General features: G+C 42.4%; 1 protein-coding gene across 3 annotated transcripts in view; it reads right to left on the bottom strand.

Moving 5' to 3' along the window:
• Window positions 1–20,938, bottom strand: part of rbfox3b (RNA binding fox-1 homolog 3b) — a 448,440-nt gene that overhangs the window by 395,773 nt on the left and 31,729 nt on the right. For 2 of the 3 annotated variants that reach the window (XM_035912565.2, XM_035912571.2), the window contains exon 2: window positions 5,270–5,392. The exons of the other annotated variant lie outside the window; for it this stretch is intronic. The gene's annotated coding sequence lies outside the window, so the exon portion shown is untranslated. The remainder of the gene's footprint in view (window positions 1–5,269; window positions 5,393–20,938) is intronic. 3 annotated transcript variants of the gene reach the window in all.

Raw genomic sequence — 20,938 nt, 5'->3', positions numbered from 1 at the left:
AGTGTTGAAATGTAGGAACAATTATTCAGTAATTAATCGTTACACATGCAGGCTCCAAACACTAATAGGACATATTTTAACTACAGCATTATAGAACTGTTAAATTAAATTAAGTCTGAATGTATTTAAGATCAATGTAATAGATCACATATTTAACCTTTTTTAATCACTCTAATGTAATTGTATTAGCTCTGTTATTAATCTTTTTATGATGTGCCCCGTGTTAATTTCTCATCCCAGCCATGTGTAATTAGGAACAGAGATATATGGGGTGTGGCACCAGCCATACTACTACAAACAACAAGCAGAGCCCCGGAGGAAGATGCTAGCGATTCCTGCAGTCCAGTCCCGGTTCTGTAATAGGCTGAGAATAACAGCGGATGAGGTCAAACGTAATTAGACGAGGCATCACAGCTGCTAGTTTTGAGAGCGTTATCGAGTTTACAAAGTGCTCCCGCTGCCAAACAGTTAGTGAACTAGTAATTTTTCTGTTTTGAACAGCGCTAGGTCGTTTCCTCCATCGTGAGAGAGTTGTTGGACGAACATAAAAGGGTGTCAGCGTGAGCGACGCTAGCTCAGATGAATGGAAAGGTTAACGCGCAAGCAAGGAGCTTAAATACAACTGAGAGGAAATTCAAACCGCAGCTCTACAGAGTGCACAGAGTCAACATGCGAGGATATTATTTGGTACCAAAGAATTGCATCAAAGAGCCCTTTTAAATGACTCTTTCTTCTTCGATGCCATTTTCAAGTTTGTGTGAGGTCGTTTAAGCACCTGAAACTATTCACAATAGTTGTGCTGGCTAAATAAAGCAAACCTAGACATCCCATATAAGGGATGTCTATAAGGGATACAACAACTAAACTGTAATGCTATTTAGTCATCTCGATTGTTTTCGCATCTCTACTTTTAGATATACTGGCTCGAGAGATGTCTGCCTTTCCATCAATCTATAGCAGCTAAACGGCTCGTGCTGTGTGCCATTTAAAAAACCCCGCAATGATGTCTGCTTCCAGAAATCGTGATCAGATCCTTCAAATGAAATCCACAAACCTTGTTGTTGTGCTGCGTTTTGTGTAGGAACCTTTTCGTTTTAACCAGACTACACTTGGCAACCGAAGGAAGCATGCAGCCAACTTCCAGCTCAGCCGAGAGGGGGCCACCATCAATATTTTCAATATTCCTGACACAGAGTCATGAGCAAGAGGCACTCCTCGTGGCTAGATGGATGCTTCCTTTTGAATAGCATTATGGTTAAATTAGATGCCAGTATAGTAGCCATCAATTAGGCAGTTTGCTTCCATATAAGATTTCTTTCATAAAAGGAGCTAAAGTCTTCTTTCTTCTGACACTAGAACACTTGATTTCTCCAGTTTATAAACACCAGATTTTCTTCCTGTTACTATCTTTCCTTCAACAATATTCTCAGGAGAGCTTGCTAAAAATATTTTAGATAAATGTGGAAAAGTCCGGGAAGGAATTGGACATCAGTTTTATAATCATCCATCAACCAATTCAAGGTTGCGGGAGGGCTACTATAGGGCGAGCGGCGTCTGACACCCCAAACAGATCGGCAGCCTGTGGCAGGGCGAGCACAGAGACGCAGACAACCATTCACATTCACACCTTTGGACAATTTAGGAACACCAGTTAACCTGATTCAACTGCCTGCATGTCGTTGGACTGCAGGAGAAAGCTGGAATTGCTCATTGCTACACTCTACACTATTTAGCTTTTTCTTAGCTAGTAAAGCACAAAACTCCTCATTTTAACAAGAATCTAATTTCAGGAAGCCGTGCAATATTACAATATACAATCCAGATATCTACTTAAGGCTTTCAGGCTTTGTTGGGATGTGAATTATTCTTGTTTCTTTTTTAAAGAGCCCTCATAACATCTCCTAAAGTAACAAATCCATTATGAATGTAGAGAACAGCTCTTATCACAACAGGAGAGGAAGGGCAAAAGATATCAAATTTGTTCTGCAACAGAAGAAGTGCAGATAAAATCTCTTTTTTTTTATCTCCAAATATGGAGTGAACAACTTTATCCTGACCAATTTCTCACTCACCTGATCATTACTTCAATCTGCAAGCCATCAATGCACCAAAAAACCAACAATATTTGTCACAAAGCAGTGGTTTCTGTGCACAGGTTTGTGCTTTATACGGCTCTCAGCACAGCTCGAAACACAATGGTTTGCACAGAAATTGCCCAGATACAGAAAAAAATGTAATATTGCCTCAGGTATTCACACTTATACGTATTTTCATGTCAAAATTCCACATTTTCTCCTGCAAAACAACTACTTGTGCGCTATACCTCTGGCAGGCAAGAGGTATTTGCTTTTTGCTAGCTTGGTTAGAGCTTTTCCAGGTCCATATTAGGCAGTCGAAACTAAAAGGGTGATAGCTATAAATAAAACAGAAGTTCTCTTTGAAATGAGGTGACATTTCCACTGGAATGAAAACATTGTGGTAGCCTTGATCTGTTCATGTGAAACGGAGCCAAGTAGTGAGATACTCCGATGTTTGATGTTCTGCTGAGGGTCTGAGTCAGTCAAACTCAGACCAGCTGGTGTTTAGATGGACAAACGTCTGAAATTCCCTTAACCACTGTGGTCAACAGCATGCAGACACATCTGAAGCAGCACACAGGAGATGTCAATGGACTGAAACACAAACCGGCAAGTTTTAACTGTTAACATACAGTATCACAGTGAAATCGGACACTTTTATTTATTACATAGATACAGTATAAATGTAAGCGTTGGGCCACACCTCTTAATCTTTGATTCCAGATGTTTCCGCTCCCATTGCCACAGGTATATTTAATCATCACCTGCCTTTATGGACATTTTAAAAAGAATGAGTTCAAGTTTGGCACTTTACTTGGATCCCAGTTAGTCAGTTAGTGAAGGAGGAATTGCTGCAGAGCATTTAGGAACCACAGCAACTCAGCAATGAAGCGGTAGACCATGTAAAGTTAGATAACACGGTCGCCAACTGCTAACTGAACAACGTCAGAGCTCCAAACCTCCTCTGGCATCAACATCAGCACAAAAACTAGGAGCACGGGAGCTTCATGGTATGACTCTCCGCGGGTGAGCAGTTACATGCAAGCCTTGCATCGCTAAGCACAATGCCAAACATCACATGGAGTGGTGTAAAGCCTGCCATCAATGGGCTCTGGAGCAGAGGAGGCATGTTCTGTGGCGTGACGAATCATCTTTCTCTATCTGCTGGTCCGATGGACCAATCTGCGTTTGGTGACCACGGGGTTGTTTTTCAAGGGTTGACCTGGACCCTTTAATTCTAGTGAAAGGAAACCTTGATGCTTCAGTTTACCGTGACATTTTAGACAACTAGGCTTCCAGCTGTGCGGGAACAGTTTGCATAAGGCCCTTTTCAGTTCCAGCATGATGCACCCCAGTGCGCAAAACAAGGTCCATTAAAGCTAGGTTAAAAGTGTGTTATGGAGGAACTTGACTGGTCCCCTCCTTGTCTAACCTTACAAATGCTCATCTGGATGAATGAACAAAGATTTCCACGAGCGCGCTCCAAAATCCTACAGAAAGCCTACCTAGCTGCAAAAAGCGAACAACCCCATATGAATGCCTATGATTTATAATGAAGCTCCTGTAAGTGTAACCTACAGGTGCACCAATACTTTTGCCTATAATCACAGCAAATATAGTTCAGTCAGGTATTCCTGTTTGCCAGTTTGGCTCATCAGTGTCAACACATGTGATAATGCAAGAGGAGCTGGGTTGCAAAGTGGCTTGCAGGTGACAAACAACAGGAAAGCTGAAGCAGCTTTAAAGGCAGATACTAATGATATCGACACTATGATCAGCTGGTGCTCCGGGATTGTGGGCTCTCTAGACTTAACTAACACTACGCTTCACTTAACATCATGAATGTCTTCAATCAGTCGGCTTGCCTTGGATGTTTTTGGTGAGGTGGCAGTTGCATTTAGATTTAAATCTCGCATTATTTAAAACGTTTAAAAATCTAGAATAACTGCACTAAAGTGGTACTATGTCACATGTGTAGTGATGCTAAGACTGCAAACACAGGATGAGGCTAAAGTTAAAATGAATTCCTGATCTTTGTGCTGATTTGTGCACGTGATTAGTAAAAATGAACTTTCTCAGTGGGAGAGAACGCGGCGAGCGACTTGACAAGTTTTTGGTTCCTAACTGAAATTCATTAGATGGCACGATGTGACTTCAAAAATGTTAAAAATTTGTAAACTGGCATGCAGCTCAAATATCTACTAGTGGGAAATACAGAAAAAAACAAAAGATGCTGTGAAATATTTTGTAGAACATTTGTAGGACGTACAGCGTGATGTTTTCCAGTTGCCTAACACACAGGAGCCCGCTTGGTTTCATCTCAACAGTTAGCAGTGGTGGGGCCCAATCAGAGGCCCGAGGCTTTTGTCCTCAGGTTTTCTACCCTTTGAAGAAGGAAGTGCGTGATAGCTGAAATTCCTTTTTTCTTTACCAGCACAGATTCTTTGTTCCTAAACTTTGACAAAGTCTCTTTAAGGTCAGAATGTTAAGTGCTTCAGAAAACTGAACATTAACTAGCTGCTGGCCTTGATTACACTCTATAACCATTCAAACACTGTTCCCAAACTTTTTTTTTTTCCCTTCACCTTCTTTCCACCTTTCCCCGAGGCAGTCGCCGAGTTCGGCAGAGAGAAGGACGTAGAAGCGTTTTGCCAGAAGCATAGAATCACTAGATTAGTCAGTAGCTGCTTGACTCCTCTGGAGAATGACAAACACAAGGAAACAAAGACGGCATGACGGTTTGACTGACAGCCTTTTATGTCTATTCACTACAAGGTCAGATGTACCCCAAACAGAAGAGAGATGTGAGTGATCCTGAATTTCTTGAAGAATGCCCTTCGTGCAGGATTCAACACTGTATGTTTTGGTGAAGATTACGAGCTATGAGTGGCAGTGAAAAGAGCTCCTCTAATGTGTCGACATCAAAAGACGAAGCCAAATAACAGCTGAATAATCTAAATATAATTGTGCGACTGCTGCTATGTCAACTTCAACCTTGTCTCGTAAATGCCATAAGGAGGGAATGTTCTTGGAGGTTAATTTCATTATATTATCAAGAGAATAAGGCAATTACTAACAAATGACAAAAAGGGCTATTCAGAACCAATTTTGAGGATAACTGACCGTGCTACGTCCTCTCAGCAGGTGGTTATTCATAATACAGCAGGTGATTCGTATGAATTATTTCCTACCTGTCATTCACTTTGCTCTGCTGCCTCAGTCTGTCCAAGTAATTGTAGTCCTGTAGATTTCACTTTGGCACCTACAGCGAGGTTCTTGGCTGACCTTCCTGGGTGCTTCCTTCTAGCAATTATCTGAGGACATTTTGCAGAGAGAAAGAGTGTAAATATTCAAGAGGGAATCCCGAAACAAATACTGTTCGGCTCGGAAAAAGGTACAGGAAGCCCGATGTGGATATCCAATTAAAGAAAAAGTCTTTTTATTGCTAATTTATATAGATATATTTCTGGCAAACGTTTTGGAAAATAGGATTAAACAGCAGTAAGGCTTCCCCACCCTGTTTCTGCCTAAAATCGTGCAGGACCAAGACTGGCCGTTGCACAGGTTGTTATCCCTCTGCCCTTTCAGAAGCAGAGAAATACATCAATCTGTTTTCAAATGATGTGGTACAGTACGGCGCTTTGGTATTTTTCACGTATGCTTATTCAATACCCCGGCGATAAAACCAGCAGGACCTCAATTTGCCTTCGAACGTTTAATCTCCAAAAGAAAACACTTCCACACAAAGCAGCAAGAAGCTAAGTAACAGTACAGGGTCATTTGGCACCAATGAAGTATTGGGAAAATGAGTTTCCATGGAGACTAATACGCTCGCAACTAAAGACACATACAGTGGCGTTTTGGAATGAGCTAAGCAAACTGTGGGGCACAAAGATAACAAGCTCAGACAAAGAGACGTAATGTCAATGAGGTCTCGCACAAAGGGCTTAACCTGTAATCAACAACGCGTACAGTAGCTGCAAAAGGTGGTCGCCATTATAAACAGCTGAATGGGGAATATAAATTAAGTGTTCTGTGAATCAAAACATGCAAGCTGGATTTGGGAGCCATATTTTTTATTATTTTTTAAACCAGTTTTCCCAGAAATAAGCTTTTTCATTTTTAAATTGGATAATGTAAGAAGCGTGGTCATCTGCTGGTCCAAATTACATATTACCCAATTTGATCTAATAGCAATAATAATAATAAAAGTATATAACAGTTCATATTGGGTGAAAAAATGAGGAAACGCAGACACAACAGAAAAATGATGATAAATCACACGATGCTAAAGTAGAAAAGCCACTAAAAGTAATAAATAGGTTTGATAGCAATGAACTCCTTAAAAGCAAAAAGTCTAAAAAGATCGACTGAGTCAAATTTTATAATCTTATTTGGAAGGCTATTACAGAGTTAGGGGCCAATGATACTGAATGAATCATCTACTGGTTTTAACATGGGGAACATCTAAAACTTATTTCTCCTCTGGCTTCCCGTGGAAAAAACAAAGCACAAAAACAAATCAGCTGTTTTACGGCGAGTCGTTCGCCTGAATAGAACTAAATAGGTTTTGATTTGTGGTGCTTAAACCTTATAAACCTTCAGTTAACCTTCTTTTCAGAATTATAAAGCAAAACATGGTTGATTTGATGGTTAAAGTTGCCCAGCTCTATAACCAAAACTCATCCAATTTACCTATCCAGGCCTTTTTCTCACACATGTCCAGATTTGTAGTCCTGTTCTCGCTGGAACAGCATTGCTTCTATTTGAGTTTCCTTTGGGGGAATTGGGGGAATTCACAAGGTTTGAAAAAACAATAATAATAAAAGAAACCTCTTATTGGATGCTACAGTGAGAGCACTACACTGACAGCATTACCCTGACAGATGCATAACCTTTTCTGGACACTTTGACTTAAACCTGATGAAAACTGCTGGCTGCCAACTGGAGACCCAGTTCCAATCAGTGGTGGTCGAATCGCTTTTACACAGAAGTGGAAGTTTTCTTCAACTTGGAGGACCGCGGTGAAATTGCAGAAGGAGAACAGGACTTCCAGGGAGAGATCTAAAAATAGCAGCAGAACTGAAAACAATCTGTAGATGTGCACAAAAAAATCTGTTTGATTTGCCTGGGCCGATTCCTTTCCACCGAAACAAAGTCTTAATAATTAAAGGTACAAAGGCGATTCAGATTCTGATAGCGCACCGTGATAAATTTGCCTGTAAAACAGATATAAAGTCATAAAGTGCTGCTTAGAGGTGACCTTTGTTTCGAAGGGCAACAATGTTGCGAATCGGCCGGCATAAAAGCTCCAGAAATTTATGCCTTTGCACTGCTTTGACCTCTAAGTCAACACTATGTTGAGGGGAAACAGACAGTGCACACACAGCAATAAATGTATGACAAAGCACGCTCGGTAGCAAACCTCTGATGTCTATCTGCAGGCGAGCCACTGCGACCACTGTCATTGGTTACAAGGTGAGCAACCTACGTGCACTCGAGTAAAGTATCGATGTGATCGAGTTGGGATTTTTGCTTATCGCCGCAATATCAAGTCACCTTGTTCTTTTATTTTTTCTAATCAAATGTCAACAACGGCGCTATCTAACCCTGATATGAAGCCAATTAAATCCTCGTCTCAATCTATGGAGCTGTGGAACGCATCCTAATGCGTCTCTTTTCAGCCTCTGCGACCTGGCTTGATGCTCTTAAAGGAAAAGTTTTGATTCTTCGGAGGAACTGACGACAAACCAACAAAGTAAAGTTGTTAAGAAGAAAATACGTTCGCACGGGCAGGTTTACAGGTGTAAACACACCGAGATTGGGCGCCACGAGCTTCTGTTTTATCACAAGGTTGAGGGAGAGGGTGAAGCTATTGACACACCGAGGTACGGCTAAGCCACTTCACATCCCAATCGATCACAGGTCCACTCCACTACGAGAGGCATTCCCCTTATAAACTAAGACTGTCCTGCCCGCGCTGACTTTCAGAATCCAGACACCTGGCTCGACTTTGGTCCAACAATATTTTCAGTTAGAGTCCTTTTGTCCTCTCCTTTGTTCCTCGATCAGTTAGTTTGGGAAAGTTTTGTAGCTCAGTGTTTGGCTGTGGGTAAAGCAGGAAACAGATGGCAGGCTAATTCTGGACGGTAGTACAGAGTATCCAGCTCAAATAAAATGTTCTTTCACAGGATCTCGGAGTTTTTAATGCCTACGTAGGGAACTTCATAAAGCCTTGGACCGAGAACTTGTAAATGGCCCGTGACAATGAGATTAGAAAAGATGGTTTTTAAAGTATTTCACATTATTATACCGAATTCAAATGCCTCCTGCCTTACTTTCTTTAACTCCAGCAAATCCCTCCCTGGAGGATGCCTATTAACCTGGGCCAACAATCTGCCCCTCCTGACGGGGCTGCAGACGGGGCTCCTCTATTTGCTCTCTTGATCTCTGTCACTCAAACGGTCACATAATTATTGTGTGTCTCCACAGGTTACACAGTGGATATTAGCTGCATTGTAAGCAGACATTAATTACATGAGAAATTGCACTGAGATAATGGGGGCTGTTTAAAACACGTCAGAGGATCCACCGCCGTGGATGGTTACAGATAGGACATGAATAAACCGGGCTGTTTATGTTCTTGGATGTAAATAAAATCATGGCACAATGATAAGCCATTCATGACATCCCGTCTGGCAGCAGGTGACAGTTTGAAATTGCATTAATCCTTATCTATTCATTATGAAATTTGCGCGTCTGCATGTAGGTGCAGCAATGCCTTATCGCGGCGCAGTACGTCAGCTGAATTTGAATTGATTTCAATCTTTCTGGAATCCATTGCAAATTCCTCTCATGGCCGGGCAATGCAGAAGCCAGTGACTGCTGCTTCACAGGTCAAGTCAGATTCATCTCAGGCTATCTGATCAGCCCATCCCAGAGCTGCGCTATGTGTGAGAAATAGCACATTTTAGATTACAGCACTCCCTCTAAAAGCCTTCGGCTGTAGCGCACGTCTTTCAATAGTTTGGAACGGAGCATTCATTTCATCTCTGAGCGCTTGTTTTAAAGGCTATCCCACAAGGTCCTATCACTAGGAGGTTCAAGGGCAAAATAAATCAGCGATGACATGTCCCATCGTTGTTATGTAGGGCGCAGAGGTCTCCTGTCTGCAGGAAGAGCTCAGGTTGAGAGATCCCCTTTGTGTCTGAAGCTGGATCACGTTAACAGCCTGACTCATTACATTAATAGCGGTGCCACCGCTGCAACGCGAACAACGCCATTCCTTCTGTGAAGGGGTTACAAACCAGTCTGACAGCGGAAAAAGCATCCGACTATTATTAACCATAAATCCATAAATGACAAACACTGGCCGTACGAGTGTGTGCGGCTGTTTACGTATCTTCGTGGGGACCAAAAATCTGAAGTTTGCTGTGCTTGTGTGGACCAAGTGTCAGCGTTACAATTAGGTTATTTATTTTTAAGCAGCTAGGGAGAGCATCATGTCCCCACAAAGATATGAAAATACGGTATTTGTGTAACTGAAATACTTTGTCCAACCTAGGGATGCAACGATACCAATTTTTTCAAACCGATACAATACCGATACTTGGATCTGAGTACTTGCCGATACAGAGTACAAAAACCGATACTTCTACCACACACACACACACACACACACACACACACACACACAAATACAATGAATTGGAAAACAGGTTTTATTTTATTCTCTGCCGATAAAAAATAAAATCTTAATAAAAAATGACCACAAAAAAAATTTCAAGTGAAAAATAAGCACTTCTATTAAATTATTGCAGAGTCTCCACATTGTAATTTAACAAAACATCACTGAACTATTGGCACTGTCTCGAGCTTTCAGAATAATAAATAAACACTTCTGTTTGGAATAAAATAAATACAAATTAGGTTTGAGAATAAAATAAACTTTTAAATTATTGCAGAGTGTCCATATTGTAAACAAACAAACAAAATAACGAAAGTATTCGGCATTGACGAACAAACTCCTCATCTGCCCGTGGATCATCAGTCCACTGTGCCATCAAACCAAGGACTGACATCGCGCACACACTGCTTGTCTTCACCTCTTCAGAAAGTTTTGGCACCATTATCTCCCTGATTTTCCACAACCGGCATTGGCTGGTCATCCAGAGCGATAAAATGAGTCAGAGCCTCTGTTATTTTAACTGCCCGTGGATTTTCTCTTGACATTTTTCATCGCTTTTCCAAAACCTGAGTTAAAGTTGGCTGTTCCACACTGCTGACATTTTGTTTAGCCTAGCTACAGCAGCCTCCAGTTTCTCTTTTTTTATCTGGAGCTGCCAGTCTCACTCGCCTAACCCTGTGCCTGTTTAGCGCGGGATGTCCCCCTAGTGGCCAATCTAAAAAACTACAACAGAAATGACAATCCACCCTCTGATTAATGAAATAAGTTGGTATCGGTTCATGGTATCGGTTAACTTTTACGAGTATGAGTACACACACATTTTACAGTATCGGCCCCGATACCCGATACCAGTATCGGTATCGGTGCATCCCTAGTCCAACCCATCACCGATGGACACAAGATGATATGAGTAAAATCTTTGTTTAGATTTACATGAAAGTCAGGAGACTGGGTCGGGACCTCCTGGAAGATCACTTGTCTGAAAGACACTGTATAGGTGCAACATCATAAGTGCAGAATCTCCCCCAGGACCCTTGCCACAAGTCTTCTCCTGTTGTTGTCAAATAAAGCAAAAGATGACTGAAATATAATCTTCAAAAAAAAAAAAACCCCGTCTAGGCTGCAAATGCCTCGCAGCATCATGCCCTTCATTGTTATGAATTGCAGGGAAGCTTGTGGCAGCTCTACTGGATCAGCAGAATTTGGAAATTCTTCAAAAGCTGAATCTCCTCTAACCTTCCCCACCTACCCCAGCACCAGGGGATCTGTCACAAATCAAGGATGGGAAGGTCAATAAAAGCAAACCATGCCAGACTCTCTGACTGACACATCAAAAGTTCCCTCTGTAGTGCTCAACACTCTGCCTTCCTTCCCTTCCGACCAATTTAGCGGAGTCCGAGGGGAGCCCTCTAATCCATGCCTCTGAAAGTGCGCTTAATCAACCTCTGATTAAGAGGGAGCACGCCAAGGTGTCCAGCAGCATCTTCACTGCCCCCCATTCGCTCCCGAAGTCAATCAAAACACAAGAAAATAGGATTTATTTGTCCTCACAGCTTCCCGTGACTGATGTTCTCCCTCAAATGTCTCAAGTCTCCTCGGTCTTGTGTTAGGCCATTCGTTCGTTCATTCATTACACATCTGCCAATAGCAGATACAAAACAAACATTTCGTTCCTTCTAATTTCTCTTCTCATCCTTCTCTTCCTTGTCTCTCTCTCTTTTTGTCTTTTTCTGTTGTTGTTACGAGTGTCCCACGGGTGTCTGGGAATGAATTAAACATGTTGGTAGGAAGGGCACAGCTTCCCCTTAAAGGATTGAATGCAGAGTGTTGTTTGAGGGGAGAACAACAGTGGAGGTGACAGGCTTTGCTCAGCACGAGGACACAGAACCATCAGGGAACCACTTTGACCTCTAACATCTAACTGCCTTCATGCATAGTCATTTTTTTTTCCTCCCCAAGTGCCTCCAAGTGATTGGGGTATCCCAAACTTTTGAATAAAGCGGAGGCCACGTTGGTCATTTGGCAATAAATGTGATGCTGCAGGTTGTGTTAACCTCAGACATTTAAGAAGCATCCCTTTGATTTGGCTCCGATAAATAAATGTGCACCATGCCCACACTATCTAGAAATGTAGAATTAGTATTACTCTATTTTGACAATAAAAATAAGACTTAGTTAAGTATATCTTGACATAGAGCCAAGGTGCAGCACTGACTGTGATAAATAAATTACCAGAGTACAAATCAGGACAGTCACCTACAATATGCCTCCTCCTGAGCGAGGTCTGTGTGCAACTCTGCAACATTACAGAAAACTACTATTCTGAATTTCATGGATGTTTGCAGAGTGGCCAAAAGAAGAACCAGTTACATTTTGGCAGTTTGCATTCTTTAGTAAGATACAACACTGCCCTGTTAGATGATTCTCCAAAGTGCACCTTTGATTACAGAAGATCATTGTGGTGCCACGCTGAACTGCATAGCAAGTGTACTACTTATTCACAAAGCACCAGCACGCAAACTTCAGTTCAAATGCACAAAATTGCTAATAGACGAGTCCCCCTGTCAATCAAAACAGCTGCACCCCTGTTGATGCACAACCTCAACGCAGGTTAAGATAAGATAAGATAACTCTTTATTGTCATTGCACAGTCATACATAGTACAGTAGTACAATGAAATTGGAAAACTGTCCTACGTCTACACGATATGACACATCACAATGCAACACAAACAACACAACACAGTATATTAACTTAGTAATAAAATAAGAAGAAGTGTATTGCACACTGTTATTATTGCACCTTGTTATAAATATAAATATTATTATTGTTATTGTTTTAAACATTGTTACCTCCCCCCTAAAAAAGTCCAGGGAGGTATCCAGTCAGGTCAGCTATTTGCATTGTCTATTTGTTCGGGACCTCAGCAGCCTGAACCTCCTGCCAGACGGCAGCAGCTTAAACACCCGGTGTCCTGGGTGCGTATAGTCCTGTAGGATGATGCGTGCCCTCCTGAGACAGCGAGTGCTGTACAGGTCCTTCAGGGAGGGAAGAGGATGTCCAATGATTTTTTGGGCCATATTGATGACCCTCTGGAGTGCCTTTCTGTGTGCTGTGGTGCAGCTGGAGAACCACACACCGATGCAATATGTCAGCACACTTTCAGCGGTAGAAGACGGTCAGCAGCTCCTTCTTCAGGTCCATTTTTCTGAGGATTCTCAGAAAGTGGAGACGCTGTTGCAGGTTCAGTGGGTGCTTTAGTAAAAAATTGCCTGAATTTGTCACAACGGGCGAAATTAGGTGAACATTTCACCAGGTGACCAGGCAGATTTCTTTTTGGAGCCAAGAGTGACCATAACAAAATTATTTTTTTGCTACTGAACTCATGGCGGACCAGTGCTTACAGCCAGAGTTTACTGGACATTCTTCTCCGACAGAAGTCGGTAATATTTCCTCTGGTGTGACAGGTAGAAAGACTGAGAGGAACTTAGAGGGACGGGAAGCTGTGTTTATGCACTTAGCAACAAAGACGTCCTTTTGTAATAAGTAAGTAAGACCAAATGAATAGAAACACTGAAGCCCTGATGAATATTCAGGGTAAGATACCAACACTACAGTTGGAAAGCACATTAAAGTCTTTGGGGCAGAAATAATGTACTACACTCACCCCCCCTCTCCAAAAACACAAAAACAGAAGAACACATCACTGTGTCCGTATGTATCCCATAAAATTAACCCAGAGGGCGGTGATTGATTAAAATTCTTGAAAAAAAGATTCTTAAAATGGCAAAACTGGCCAGAATACAGCGTTTAAGCCAAAATTACCCATCTGTTAACTCTAAAAGAAGGAAAACTACATTTTAATTAATACGGGCTTTCATGTAGATTTATTCATGTACTTGTTGGCATGCGTGGCGTGCATGTGTTAAGAGAAGCTGTGCTGCAGAATCCCCGCTTTTATTTCATTTGTTTTCTTTGGGTCTGGTATAATCAGGCATGAGCGTGACAAGTTTAAAATCCCGCAAGCAACTTATGAAGCATTTCAAGGTGAAATATCAGATTTTTTTACCTCCCCTTTAAGTTGATTATCCAGGAGAAAGGAGAAATGAGTCTCATATTTCAAGGCAGAGTTCACTGAACTGTGGTCATGTGATTAATACCCTTCTCTGAGTCGTTGCCAAAGAGCTAATGCCTTGCTTTAGGTTTAGAGAGGGATTTGTGTTGTGTATGCGGTCAAAACAAGAACAGAAAGTCAAAGGCTTTTCCAGAGAGAGAACAGACTTGGTAGGAGTGTGGGTTAAAAGGAAGCATCTATCTCCTCAGCCCAACTCCTCTGTCAGATATCTCTGCTATTTCACTGTGACTTTGATCAACAAAGTACTGTGCTTGTCCGTGGAAGCACCCACATGAAAAAGAAAAAGAAACCCAGGCGAGGTTGTGTAATCTCTTTTGTGTAATCACATGTAACAGAAGAAGACTTTTCCCATTTTTGGCACTCGTCCATTAGCGGTACTGACTATAGACTACATACACGACCTGCAGAAATGCATGACACGCCTAAAACTTGACCCGTAAGATGCATCGCTACTGTATATTTTTAACGGCTGAATGAGGCCCTGCAAGCCAAATCGTGTAGTGAGGGCTGAGAGTGGCTATGTAAAGGGGGTTAGAGCAGCGGTCTCCAACCTTTTTTGCGCCACAGACCGGTTTATGCCCGACAATATTTTCACGGACCGGCGTTTAAGGTGTCGCGGATAAATACAACAAAATAAAACTAGTACCGGTACCGAAAAAAAGAAGATTTATTCATAACACACGTGAAAAGACCGAGGAAACGATAAAACCGATAAAAACCCTGAAAACCATACATTTCACACCTGAGCCTCAACTCTCGCGGCCCGGTACCAAACGACTCACGGACCGGTACCGGTCCGAGGCCCAGGGGTTGGGGACCGCTGGGTTAGAGGATTAAACCAACCGTCACCATCGAGCCAACTAGTCTGGTGTTTTTGGGAGATCTGCTACTGAGGCTACGTCCACACTAGCCTGGATAAATTTGATAACGGCGTATACGTCTGAAAACGGTCCGCATCCACACTATTGTTTTCAGTCGTTTTCACAGAGTTGTGTGTCCACATTGAAATGTCCGAAAACGCTTACGTTCCAGTACAATGCATGCATGAAACGCAAGACGATTCGACCTTCCTCATTTCTTTCTGCCGTTTATTTACTTTCCGGCTCTTTGAAACGTCGCGGCAAAATGTCGAGGAAAAGCACCGAGTTTTTTCAAATGGACTAATGTGGAGGTAAGCAACCATGACGGGGGGTCATGGAGCTAAAAGTCCGGCAGTTTTAGCGCCACAGCGAACGTAGCTGCAACAGGAGGCGGAGGTCCGGCGGCCGCTGATGCATCCATAGCGGAGTCTGCGTTATCTGCGGCCCATTGCACGCTCAAGTCAGGGGTCACCAATGTGGAGGTAAGCATCGACGACACAGAGCTCTCAGTTCTCACTCCTTCTTTATTCGTCTCCAACATCAACTGCACATATCGCGCCACAAAACACAGGAACACACTTCCTCAACACTGGGTGTGAGTGGAGCCCTCTAGTGGTCCACCACACTAACAATGAGGTGGAGTTGTTGCCGCGAGTAACACAAAAGTACAAAGTTTCAAACGCGAGTGAGAGTTAAAGAATTTGAAGCATGTACAGACTGATATTAATCTTTAATAGGGCTGTCAAACCTGAGAGCAAACAAAACAACTGCTATCTTTGTTTAATTGGTCACATGACTGCTTCATATGACTAAAACGTGTCATCGTTTTCGAAAAGGCTCCGGGTTCGCTGTCCACAGTGCGACAAGAAAACTGCGTTTTCAAATGTATCCGCTTTGGAGAGCGTTTTCAAAACGCAGTCTCAGTGTGGACGGAAGGCCAAAGAGGAGAGAAAAAGATGTGATTTCAAACTAAAACGTATTAGTGTGGACGTGGCCTGAGGATTTGGTTCCAACCACAAATGAGAGACTTTATAGTTGTCCTCTTCCAACATGTACCTTTAGCACAGGCACATACTCATTGCAACGTTATATGGCAGACCTCTTTTATCAACCCGACACCAAAACACTTGAGTTGGTTTAACTGTAGTGCTAACGTCTACATGTGACAAGTTAGGAGTGAAAGAACTATCATACTTTCTTTTTATCTAAAAAACAGAAATGTAAAAAAGAAGCATGCACATCCACATCAAAAAGGAGGCAGGTGCTGGGCAGAAAAAAAGCAAACAACAAATGTAACCAACAGCTTGCACACTCCAGTTTTACCCGTTTATCGCACCATGAAAACGGCGATGTCTCGAGCACACCTGCTCTTCATCAGATGGTGCGATGAAGAGCAGGTGTGCTCGAGACGTCACCTTTTTCGTGACCCGTCTTACTTATGCTATAAACCCTCAGCACCAGTGCCGAAGGACACCTTGCGCATTAAAAAAAAGAAGTAGTTCTGGTGCTTGATGCCACGGGAATGAGAACTGGCAGTTTCCACAGAAACTGTTAAATCAAGAAATGCCAGAAGTCTGTACACCTGGAAAGCACCCAGAATAACCAGAGGACTTCTTCAAGCCTAACGCTGCTGTAGAGTTTTAACATTGAAATTAAAGTGGCAGGATTCAGTTTTGTTTGCCTTTGTCGTTTGGAAGCGGGAGTACCAGATTCACGTCTGAAAGCACAGCCGATCAAATCATTCGTGCATCTGCACATCATAGAATTGGATTGTATTGCATTGCACAGCATAATTGATGATGTTTTAGTCTTTCATGGGGTTGTGATAGAGGTGGAATTCAGTCAAATGTCCAATATAAACATATGAATATTGCATTATGTCCAAAATCTTTAAACTTTACATGGCTTTTTTATCTGAAACTTGAGTGGAACCTTATTTAAAGTCAACTTTAAGAAACTGCTACTCGAGGGTAAGGTCTTAAATCATGATGCACTTTGTGCACAACGAGCAGAATTACACCTCATTCTAAATTTGAACAAATAGGGAGAATCCACGGGGTTTTAATTAATGAATGTTGCCAACACTTTTGTCCTGCAGCCCTAGAATTTCTTTTCTTTTTTGGAAGTGTGCTCTGGGTTTTAATTTAAGATGAAATCTTGCTTCATGCAACGTTAAATAAAAGTTGGGGAGGAAGACGTCACCTCCCAGCCCTCGTTCTTTCCAACCCATCCTCCTCCGGCTTGTATCAGTTTGTTTTTTTGCATGTCGAGTCAAAAGGAGGTTGTCACGGGAGATAGCTCGCTTGTCTCGCGCTCATGATTGAAGCACCTGCGATTTATAACGTTCCAGCCAGAGCGACAGACTTTACTTATCTCGGGCTGACTTCTCTGCCGGTGCCCTTTCGCTCAGCCAATGAGGATGAAGGTTGCAGGTTGGGTTACTTTGTCAAAAACAGGGGAACCATTACAAATCTACACTATCCATCCTTCTGTAGGGCATGGAGCTTTTCCCCTGGCGCGGAGCTGTTGCAGACCCGAGTCTCCTCAAAGCTGTCTGTCTATCTCTCACGCCCAGGAAGCTCACAGGGGGGTTGTTATCACAAAGGGCCAATTTGTTATCCTGGTTTCACTCCATCACAGGAGGCATTATTTGGGACTTTTATCTATCAAGAAAAAGCTGTTAATGCGAGCAAGAAAGTGTGTACTCTGTCATTATGCTACAGAGGCTGTTGACTTCATCTTATACCGATGCAAGCCGAGCAAACCTGAGGCAATTACTCCAGCGAAAGAAGATTGACAGAACCACGCGGACGTGAACTACCTTGAACTTTTAAGTTGCGCCCTGGTGGAATCGCCACGCCTGATCCTTATGTTAATATTTTGTGTACTAATTGCACTGCAGTGCAAAGCCCTCGATGGAACGGGCACTTCAACCGTAGGCGGATCTTCCTATTAGCTGCGGCGTGGCGCTGCCTCCGAGCTCTGACACCGGCACCTCAGCCCAGGAACTCTGACGACTAGATAACGCGTCCACGCCTGCAGGATGGACAATATTTCATAAACCTGAGTGTAACGCCGTGATTTATCACTTTCACTTATTACTCGAGACACTCGGAGTGATCGATTGGTCTATCCTCTAAATTGAAGCTATGTATATATCAGTTAGGGAAAAAAAAGAAGGGGAAAAAAGACAATTACCTGCCCGGGTACCTTGGTGAGAGGATATTTTCCGAGTGTCAACCTTCAAGCAGCAGCCCCGTGAACTTTGTGTCTCCATCATGCACTGTGACTTAGCCATCATTATCAGACACTCGGCGGATCCCCTATGCAAATGCTTTCTGTGCTGTCTCTGCGCACTATGATGGATTCAGGAGTGGTAGTAGCTTCAGAGAAGAAAGCCAGGCACAAAGCCACGCTACACTTTGACATTTTTGTCCAAGAGAAGGAGAATGTCAAGGAGGCGTTACAGATATTAACATGAGATAGTGCTGCAGGCCTCACTCAGAGAATGACAAATTTAGATTAGACTTGCTGTAAATGTTTTTTTCCTCTTTTCAGATAAATGCTTCCCTTGCCACCAAAAATAAGCCACTGGATGAAATGCCACTGCTGTTTACAAGAGGAGTTTGGGGGCTTTTTTCCCCACACAGTAACCTGCGAAACATCTATTTGGCTTCCTGACATGTGACGCGGAAAGTCTCGACATCCACAAACCATTCGCAGTCCGGCCCAATCACTTGTCACATACTTAGTGTGGGCTGCAGAGCCCCTCTACCCTCATCACAACTCATCATTACACCACAAGCTGTCAAATTAAAACTTTTAAATTGTGCGAATGCCTCCTCGGAACTTTCCCTTTTTCCCAGCAACATATTGCAGAGATAATTGAGGATATTAGCAGCCAGACTGTTACCAAGAGATGAAAGGCAAAGAGGGAGCGGTGACAGCTCCTCTCGCTTGTGGCGGTAACGAGGGACTGTCAAAAGTCTCTCCGTGTTTATCTCGGATCATCTAGGGGGATTTAAAACCCTTACCTTCACAATTCCATTCTTTATGGCGCGTCCTTTATCCACAGTGATTTACGGAGGCTCAAGCCCTGCGCCGCGTGATGAATGAGCACTCTTCACAAGGTGTCAGGGCCAAGGAGTGGTGGGAGGCAGTGACTCCCACCCCACCGCCCTACCCCCACCCACTCCAAATGCTTCATTTTCTTAGGTTTTCCTTCTTGGCCCTTCCTTTCCATCCCATTTCCAAATTGGGCTGATTAGACACTGACAAGTGGATATTCAGATTTGGACAGCGCGCTTTAAACACCTTTATAAAGACGGCGGTCTGGGCGTGTCGACATCTGCACGCAATCTGATTGTGAGGGACAGATGCAATTTCAGATGTTTTTTAGTTGTAGGTTAAAAATAAAATCAAGCAGAATGACTCAGGTCTACTTCCACTGTATGTCAGTTTTTCTCTATTTGCATCAGTGAAGATTTTTCCACCAATTAAAAAAGACTTGCTGTTTTTATAAATCGTGACTTATTGACCTACCCAGGGGAATAAAATTCAGCTTGTGAAATGCATCTTATTGATCCCAACAACGTCCCAACTGGATACGTTTGCACCACTCTGAACACTAAATCTTTCATTTTAGTCCGTAATCACCTTTACCAATATCAGCAGATCCCCAAAAAGTTGTAAATAAATCCAAGACAGGGAAACGACAAAAGTAAGTCACCCAAGTTTATGGCACAAACTTTGATGAAACTTTTATGCCCAAAAGTCGCCAATAAAAAAGGAGCTTTAAATATTAATAAAATGTGCCTCTGGGTTCGCCCTACACAGCACGAACAATAATTCCAGCAAACATTTAAACAACAGAAAACTTTGTGAAATGAGTTGGATTGCATTTGCATTTTCAGTTCATACATTTTAATTTGTTTTAGGGCAGCTGTCAGACTGATTGTAGAAATTGTGTCACAGATTTAGATAATGTAGAATGCTGCAGGGGGATCTTATTGAAGCCTTTCCTGTCGGGGGAATGAAAAATACCTCACTGACACAGCAAGTGAAGTGTCATTTTATTGACATTGTTATGCTGACAACATGTTAAGATTTGTTTTAAGAGTTTGGAAATCCAGCCGAAGATCCTCTGGGAGCGCGTACGTGACTTTGCATAAACATCGCCTAATTAGCATTCAAGGGCGAAAGTAGATTGTCGCTGACAAGTCAAGGCTCAATCATTTTAAAAGCAGCAGGTCCCTTTGTGTTTGTGCTGCTGTGAGTTTGGCAGGTTAGTCCATTAAGCAGAGTTCAGCTATGTATGAACAGAGTGTATAATACAACACAAACATAATAAAACACAGAGCAGCGTAGCAAGGAGAAGGAACGTGTCAAGGTTACTTTAGTTCCACATTTTCAAATCTGTTCTACTTTCCTTCGAAATTTGATTTTGCTTTCAGTTCACTTTCCCGCACTTCAATTAATTTGCCAATTTAAGTTTTATCTCAGTTTAAGGGAAAATGGCAATAAAAACCAGACTGGGAAATTCATCCCCTAGCACCTTTCTGAAGGCACTTTATTTCACTGTAAGCCACCCTGATTCAAAAAGATGCCCCCCTCTTTACATTGCTTGTCGCTCTGGCCTCACCAGCTTTACTGAAGCATGATATTACAGTCTAGGCCCAGCAAAGTGCCTTTGCTAGGCCTGGTATTGTGTTCTATGTGCCGGGCTGCTCTCTATTTGAACATATTTCTGCTCAATGTGTTCATTTATAAATATGTTTTGAGAGATTTTTTTCTTCGTTTTTACAGCAGAGCATGTAGAAAAAAAGAGAGGGAGAGAAAAATCTGTGATACTGTTCTGTCACAATTCAGTTCAATTCTATTTATATAAAACAATTCACTGAGCCATCACAATATTATAATAGAAACCCATCAATCTGTCAGCCCCCTATAAGCAAGCGCTTGGTGATGTGGAAGAGCACAAAACAACCTCCTTCTAACAGGAAGAGGAGTCCAGGGGGAGTGGGCATCAGCCACAAGTTGACTGTTGAGATTTTGATTGATTTTGATTCAAGTTATTAATTCAGTTAAATTCAGTCAGGCCCCCATTTTAACTTAAATACATCCTATCACCCCAGTAGAACAGTTATTTAGTGGCTTACTTGTGGTATTTAAAACCCGA

The sequence above is a fragment of the Neolamprologus brichardi genome, chromosome 4 (genome assembly GCF_056152115.1).
Source record: "Neolamprologus brichardi isolate AB-2024 chromosome 4, ASM5615211v1, whole genome shotgun sequence".
Taxonomy (NCBI): domain Eukaryota; kingdom Metazoa; phylum Chordata; class Actinopteri; order Cichliformes; family Cichlidae; genus Neolamprologus; species Neolamprologus brichardi.
Note: the sequence above shows the minus strand (reverse complement) of the source record. Positions and strands in the feature narration are given on the sequence as shown.